Source organism: Arachis stenosperma, chromosome 1 (genome assembly GCF_014773155.1).
Source record: "Arachis stenosperma cultivar V10309 chromosome 1, arast.V10309.gnm1.PFL2, whole genome shotgun sequence".
Taxonomy (NCBI): Eukaryota; Viridiplantae; Streptophyta; class Magnoliopsida; order Fabales; family Fabaceae; genus Arachis; species Arachis stenosperma.
Genome location: NC_080377.1, coordinates 70,350,632 through 70,358,708, shown reverse-complemented (window position 1 = coordinate 70,358,708; position 8,077 = coordinate 70,350,632).

The following is an 8,077-nucleotide window of genomic DNA, read 5'->3' as shown; positions in this document are numbered from 1 at the left end:
GATTCTCTAAAAATTTTAAGTTTGGTGTTCTTTCTTTTGTTCTTGGTGTTCTTGTGAATCTTCAAGGTGTTCTTGAGTTTTTCTTGTGTCTTGATCTTAAAATTTTTAAGTTTGGTGTTCCTTGGTGTTTTTCCCTCCAAAAATTTTCGAAAATAAGGAACATTGGATCTAAAAATTTTAAGTCTTGTGTCTTTTGTGTGTTTTTCTCTTTCATCATAAAATTCAAAATTCAAAAAAAAATTTATATTTTCTAACTAATTTTGAACTAATTTTTTTTCGAAAATTTTATATAAAAATTCAATTTTCAATTTCAAAATATTTTCACTTTCATTTATTTATTTCGTTTTTATTTTATAAAAATTCTGATTTTTATAAAATAAATAACACCAACATATTCCACAATCCTTTATAAACAAATAACTCTATTGTTCAATATGGAGGCAAGTGGGAATGAACAGTCCAAGAGGACTCTGGGGTCATATGCTAACCCCACTACTGCTTCATATGGGAGTAGTATTTGTATACCCTCCATTGGAGTTAGTAGCTTTGAGCTGAATCCTCAGCTCATTATCATGGTGCAGCAAAACTGCCAGTATTCCGGTCTTCCACATGAAGAACCTACAGAGTTTCTGGCATAATTTCTGCAAATTGCTGATACAGTACATGATAAGGAAGTAGATCAGGATGTCTACAGATTATTACTGTTTCCATTTGCTGTAAAAGATCAAGCTAAGAGGTGGTTAAATAATCAGCCTAAGAACAGCATAAAAACATGGAAACAGCTGTCAGAAAAATTCCTAAATCACTATTTCCCTCCCAAACGGATGACACAGCTAAGGCTAAACATCCAAGGCTTCAAACAAGGAGATCATGAATCCCTTTATGATGCTTGGGAGAGATACAGAGAGATGCTAAGAAAATGCCCCTCTGAAATGTTTTCAGAATGGGTGCAATTAGACATCTTCTACTATGGGCTTACAGAAAAAGCTCAGATTTCCCTAGACCACTCAGCTGGTGGATCTATACACATGAGAAAAACAATTGAAGAAGCTCAAGAGCTTATTGATACAGTTGCCAGAAATCAGCATCTGTACCTAAGCAGTGAATCCTCTATGAAAGAAGAAGCTAAAACAGTAACTGCAGAACTCAGTCCAGTGGATCAGGCTAATGAATTCAATCAGCAATTAGATTTTCTAACTCAGCAACTAGCCGAATTCAAGGAAATATTACAGGAAACAAGAATGGCTAACAGGAACATGGAAGTGCAATTAAAGCAGACAGAAAAGCAACTGTCAAAACAAATAACAGAAGAATGCCAAGCAGTTCAATTAAGAAGTGGGAAAACATTAAATACCTCACTTCAAAGCAGCAGGAAACCAAGAAATGAACAAGAGGATACTAAAAATCCCTCTGAGGACAATCAGAGCCCAGAGAGGAATAATGCTGGCGCTGAACGCCCAGCCCATGCTCATTCCTGGCGTTCAACGCCAGAAACAAGCATGGATCTGGCGTTGAACGCCCAAAAGGGACATGGTTCTGGCGTTCAAACGCCAGTAACAAACAAGGAGATGGCGTCTAACGCCACTCCAGCTTCCACTCCTAGCATTCAAATGCCAGTGGGTGATCAGTCACATACAAGTGCTGACCTTTCTAAAAAGGCCCAACCCACTTCTGTAGGTAATAAACCTGCAGCAACTAAGGTTGAGGAATACAAAGCCAAAATGCCTTATCCTCAAAAACTCCGCCAAGCGAAACAGGATAAGCAATTTGCCCGCTTTGCAGACTATCTCAGGACTCTTGAAATAAAGATTCCGTTTGCAGAAGCACTTGAGCAAATACCTTCTTATGCTAAGTTCATGAAAGAAATCTTAAGTCATAAGAAGGATTGGAGGGAAACTGAGAAAGTCTACCTCACTGAAGAATGCAGTGCAGTCATTCTGAAAAGCTTACCTGAGAAGCTTAAAGATCCTGGGAGCTTTATGATACCATGCACATTAGAGGGTAATTATACCAAGCAAGCTTTATGTGATCTTGGGGCAAGTATCAACTTAATACCTGCATCTACTATCAGAAAGCTTGGTTTAACTGAAGAAATTAAACCAACCAGGATATGTCTTCAACTTGCTGATGGCTCCATTAAGTACCCATCAGGCGTGATTGAGGACATGATTGTCAAGGTTGGGCCATTCGCCTTTCCTACTGACTTTGTGGTGCTGGAAATGGAGGAGCACAAGAGTGCAACTCTCATTCTAGGAAGACCTTTCCTAGCAACTGGCCGAACCCTCATTGATGTCCAAAAAGGGGAAGTGACCTTGAGAGTCAATGAGGAGGAGTTCAAGTTGAATGTTGTCAAAGCAATGCAACATCCAGACACCCAAAATGACTGCATGAGTGTTGACATTATTGATTCTCTGGTAAGAGAGGTCAATATGGCTGAGAGTTTGGAATCAGAGCTAGAGGACATCTTTAAAGATGTTCAGCCTGATTTGGAGGAGTCAGAGAAGATAATAGAACCTCTGAAAATCCCTCAAGAAGAGGAGAAACCTCCAAAACCCGAACTCAAACCATTACCACCATCCCTGAAATATGCATTTCTGAGAGAAGGTGATACCTTTCCTGTAATTATAAGCTCTACCTTAGAGCCACAGGAAGAGGAAGCACTAATTCAAGTGCTAAGGACACACAAGACAGCTCTTGGGTGGTCCATCAGTGATCTTAAGGGCATTAGCCCAGCCAGATGCATGCATAAGATCCTATTGGAAGGTGACGCCAAGCCTGTGGTCCAACCACAAAGGCGGCTGAACCCAGCCATGAAGGAAGTGGTGCAGAAGGAGGTCACTAAATTACTAGAGGCTGGGATCATTTATCCTATTTCTGACAGCCCCTGGGTGAGCCCTGTCCAAGTTGTCCCAAAGAAAGGTGGCATGACAGTGGTTCATAATGAAAAAAATGAACTGGTTCCTACAAGAACAGTTACTGGGTGGCGTATGTGTATTGATTATAGAAGGCTCAATACAGCCACCAGAAAGGATCATTTTCCTTTACCATTCATAGACCAGATGCTAGAAAGACTAGCAGGTCATGAATACTACTGCTTCCTGGATGGATATTCAGGTTATAATCAAATTGCAGTAGATCCCCAGGATCAGGAGAAAACGGCATTCACATGCCCATCCGGAGTATTTGCATACAGAAGGATGCCATTTGGCCTGTGCAATGCACCTACAACTTTTCAGAGGTGCATGCTCTCAATTTTCTCTGATATGGTGGAAAAATTCCTGGAAGTCTTCATGGATGACTTTTCAGTATTTGGAGACTCATTCAGCTCCTGCCTTAACCATTTAGCACTTGTTCTGAAAAGATGCCAAGAGACTAACCTGGTTTTAAACTGGGAAAAATGTCACTTTATGGTGACTGAAGGAATTGTCCTTGGGCACAAAATTTCGAACAAGGGAATAGAGGTGGATCAAGCTAAGGTAGAAGTAATTGAAAAATTACCACCACCTGCTAATGTTAAAGCAATCAGAAGCTTTCTGGGGCATGCAGGATTCTATAGGAGGTTTATAAAGGATTTTTCAAAAATTGCTAAACCTCTGAGCAACCTGCTAGCTGCTGACACGCCATTTATCTTTGATAAAGAGTGTCTGTAGGCGTTTGAAACTCTGAAGGCTAAATTGGTTACAGCACCAATCATCTCTGCACCAGACTGGACACTACCATTTGAATTGATGTGTGATGCCAGTGACCATGCCATTGGTGCAGTATTGGGACAAAGACATGACAAGCTTCTACACGTCATTTACTATGCCAGCCGTGTTCTAAATGATGCCCAGAAGAATTACACAACCACAGAAAAAGAGCTACTTGCAGTGGTTTACGCCATTGACAAATTCAGATCCTATTTAGTAGGATCAAAAGTGATTGTGTACACTGATCATGCTGCTCTTAAATATCTACTCACAAAGCAGGATTCAAAACCCAGACTCATCAGATGGGTGTTGCTTCTGCAAGAGTTTGATATAGAAATAAGAGACAGAAAAGGGACAGAAAATCAAGTAGCAGATCACCTGTCCCGAATAGAACCAGTAGAAGGGGCGTCCCTCCCTCTCACTGAGATCTCTGAAACCTTTCCGGATGAGCAACTGTTTGCCATCCAGGAAGTGCCATGGTTTGCAGACATTGCAAACAACAAGGCAGTGAGATTCATACCCAAAGAGTACAGTAGGGTGCAATCAAAGAAATTAATCACAGATGCCAAGTACTATCTTTGGGATGAACCATATCTCTTCAAGAGATGTGCAGACGGAGTAATCCGTAGATGTGTGCCTAAAGAGGAAGCACAGAAGATCCTTTGGCATTGCCATGGATCACAGTATGGAGGACATTTTGGAAGTGAGCGAACAGCCACAAGAGTCCTCCAAAGTGGCTTCTACTGGCCTACTCTCTATAAAGATTCCCGTGCATTTGTGCTTAATTGTGACAGTTGCCAAAGATCAGGCAACCTACCTCACAGCTATGCCATGCCTCAACAAGGAATCTTGGAGATTGAGTTGTTTGATGTATGGGGCATTGACTTCATGGGACCCTTCCCACCATCATACTCAAACACTTATATTCTGGTGGCAGTGGATTATGTATCCAAATGGGTGGAGGCTATTGCAACACCCACCAATGACACTAAAACAGTGTTAAAATTCCTCCAGAAATACATCTTCAGCAGATTTGGTATCCCTAGAGTGTTAATCAGTGACGGGGGCACTCATTTCTGCAATAAACAGCTTTATGCTGCTCTGGTTCGTTATGGAGTTAGCCACAGGGTAGCTACTCCATATCATCCACAAACTAACAGGCAAGCTGAAGTCTCAAATAGAGAACTCAAAAGAATCCTGGAACGGACTGTAATTAACCGTAGAAAGGATTGGGCAAGAAGCTTGGATGATGCTCTGTGGGCATACAGAACAGCATTCAAGACCCCTATAGGGACCTCTCCATACCAGCTTGTGTATGGAAAGGCATGTCACTTGCCAGTGGAACTGGAACATAAGGCCTACTGGGCAACCAGATTCCTGAACCTTGATGCCAAGTTAGCTGGAGAAAAACGTTTACTCCAGTTAAATGAGCTAGAGGAATTTAGACTCAATGCTTTCGAAAATGCAAAAATTTATAAAGAAAAAGCAAAAAGATGGCATGATAAGAAATTGTCATCCAGAGTCTTTGAGCCGGGGCAGAAAGTTCTGCTATTTAATTCTAGGCTCAAATTATTCCCTGGGAAATTAAAATCCCGGTGGAGAGGTCCATATGTAATTACAAGTGTATCACCATATGGATACGTAGAGCTTCAGGATAATGACTCTAACAAAAAGTTCATTGTTAATGGACAGAGAATTAAACATTATCTTGAAAGTAACTTTGAGCAAGAATGCTCAAAACTGAGACTTGATTAAAGCTCAGTGATAGTCCAGCTAAAGACAATAAAGAAGCGCTTGCTGGGAGGCAACCCAGCCATTTACAAAGCTTATTTACTAATTAAATAAATTTTCTTTTTTTACAGGTTTGTGTCCAAGTATCTCCAAGGTAAAATAGCAATTGGTTGGATTCACAGAGTTATAAAGGAAATTGGAAGCTTACTGGCGTGAAAAAGCCAGTAAGAAACACTTTGGGCGTTGAACGCCCAAAAGAAGCACCCACTGGGCGTTCAACGCCAGTAAGGGTAGCTTTCTGGGCGTTAAACTCCAGAAAGGAGCATCCTCTGGGCGTTAAACGCCAGAAAGAAGCACCTTCTGGGCGTTTAACGCCAGTTTGGTAGCATCCTGGGCGTTTAGAAAAACGCCCAGTAACAAAGGACCTCCTGGCGTTCAACGCCAGAAAGATGCATCAACTGGGCGTTGAACGCCCAGGAGAAGCAACATGTGGGCGTTAAACGCCCAAACCATGCAGCAGTTGGGCGTTTAACGCCAGGATGGTGGGGAGGAGGTAAAATTCGTTTTTCTTTACAATTTTTCTAAATTTTTATGTTTCAATTCATGATTTCTTGCATAAACATGTTTCAAAATGTCATTATTCAAAATCAAATTAGTTTTCTAAGAACCCTAATTTCTAAAATTCCTTTTTCAAAAATATCAAATGTATCTTAATTCATAAACAGAAATCTTTTTCCAATCCAATTCTTTTTCTCATATCTTTTTCAACTCATCTTATCTTTATTTGAAAATGCCTTTCCTTCTACTCCTCTCCTTTCCTTTCTTTTGCTTGAGGACAAGCAAACCTCTAAGTTTGGTGTGATTTGCCATGATCACTGAGCTAAAACTCATTAAGATCATGGCACCTAAGGGAACAGGAAGAGCAAGGATGTGAACTTAAGGGAGCTAAAGCGTCAGAAATTAATTCTTGAAGGCACCCCACAGACTAGAGGAACATCCACTTCCCAAAATACAGGTTGTTAAGTTCTAATTCTAGCTTTAACTCTGTGATAGTATTATTATAGGATTTTACCTTAGAAGTTATATATAGTAGTAGTAATTAGTATATCTATTTTGATTTTATTTCCAATTAAGCTATAATTTATTTTTCTCATCATCATCAGGCATGAATAAAGTAGTAGATTTTTTTAGAATAAAGAAGTAATCTATATTTTTCGAGTTCTTAATAATAAAAATTATAATTAATTACATGTGGTGGCAATACTTTTTGTTTTCTGAATGAATGCTTGAACAGTGCATAAATTTTATCTTGAATTTTATGAATATTGGCTCCTGAAAGAATGAGGAACACGAAAAATATTATTGATGATCTGAAAAATCATGAAATTGATTCTTGAAGCAAGAAAAAGCAGTGAAAAAGAAAGCATTCAAAAAAAAAAAAGAAAAAAGAGAAAAAAAAAGAAGGAGCAGTAGAAAAAGCCAATAGCCCTTAAAACCAAAAGGCAAGGGTAAAAAGGATCCAAGGCTTTGAGCATTAATGGATAGGAGGGCCCAAGGAAATAAAATCCAGGCCTAAGCGGCTAAACCAAGCTGTCCCTAACCATGTGCTTGTGGCATGCAGGTCCAAGTTACAAACTTGAGACTGAGTGGTTAAAGTCGTGATCCAAGGCAAACAGAGTGTGCTTAAGAGCTCTGGATACCTCTGACTGGGGACTTTAGCAAAGCTAAGTCACAATCTGAAAAGGTTCACCTAGTCATGTGTCTGTGGCATTTATGTATCTGGTGGTAATACTGGAAAACAAAGTGCTTAGGGCCACGGCCAAGACTCATAAAATAACTGTGTTCAAGAATCAACATACTACACTAGGAGAGTCAATAATATTATCTAAATTCTAAGTTCCTAAGGATGCCAATCATTCTGAAATTCAAAAGATACAGGGAGATGCCAAAACTGTTCAGAAACAAAAAGCTACAAGCCCCGCTCATCTAATAAGAACCTGAACTTCATTTAAAACTCTAGAATATTATTACTTCTTAATTTCTGCTAAAGCCTATTTTATTTATCTAGTTGCTTGAGGACAAGCAACAGTTTAAGTTTGGTGTTGTGATGAGCGGATATTTTATACGCTTTTTGGGGGTAATTTCATGTAGATTTTAGTATGTTTTAATTAGTTTTTAATAGAAATTTATTAGTTTTTAAGCAAAAAAATCATATTTCTGGACTTTACTATGAGTGTGTGTATTTTTCTGTGATTTCAGGTATTTTCTGGCTGAAATTGAGGAAGCTGAGCAGAAATTTGATTTAGGCTGAAAAAGGACTGCTGATGCTGTTGGATCCTGACCTCCCTGCACTCGAAATGGATTTTCTGGAGCTACAGGAGTCCAATTGGCGCGCTCTCAACGGCGTTGGAAAGTAGACATCCAGGGCTTTCCAGCAATATATAATAGTCCATACTTTACGCGAAGATAGACGACGTAACATGGCGTTGAACGCCAAGTACATGCTGCTGTCTGGAGTTAAACGCCAGAAACACGTCATGATCCGGAGTTGAACGCCCAAAACACGTCATAACCTGGAGTTTAACGCCAAGAAAGGCCTCTACTCGTGGATAGCTTTAGTCTCAGCCCCAGCACACACCAAGTGGGCCCCAGAAGTG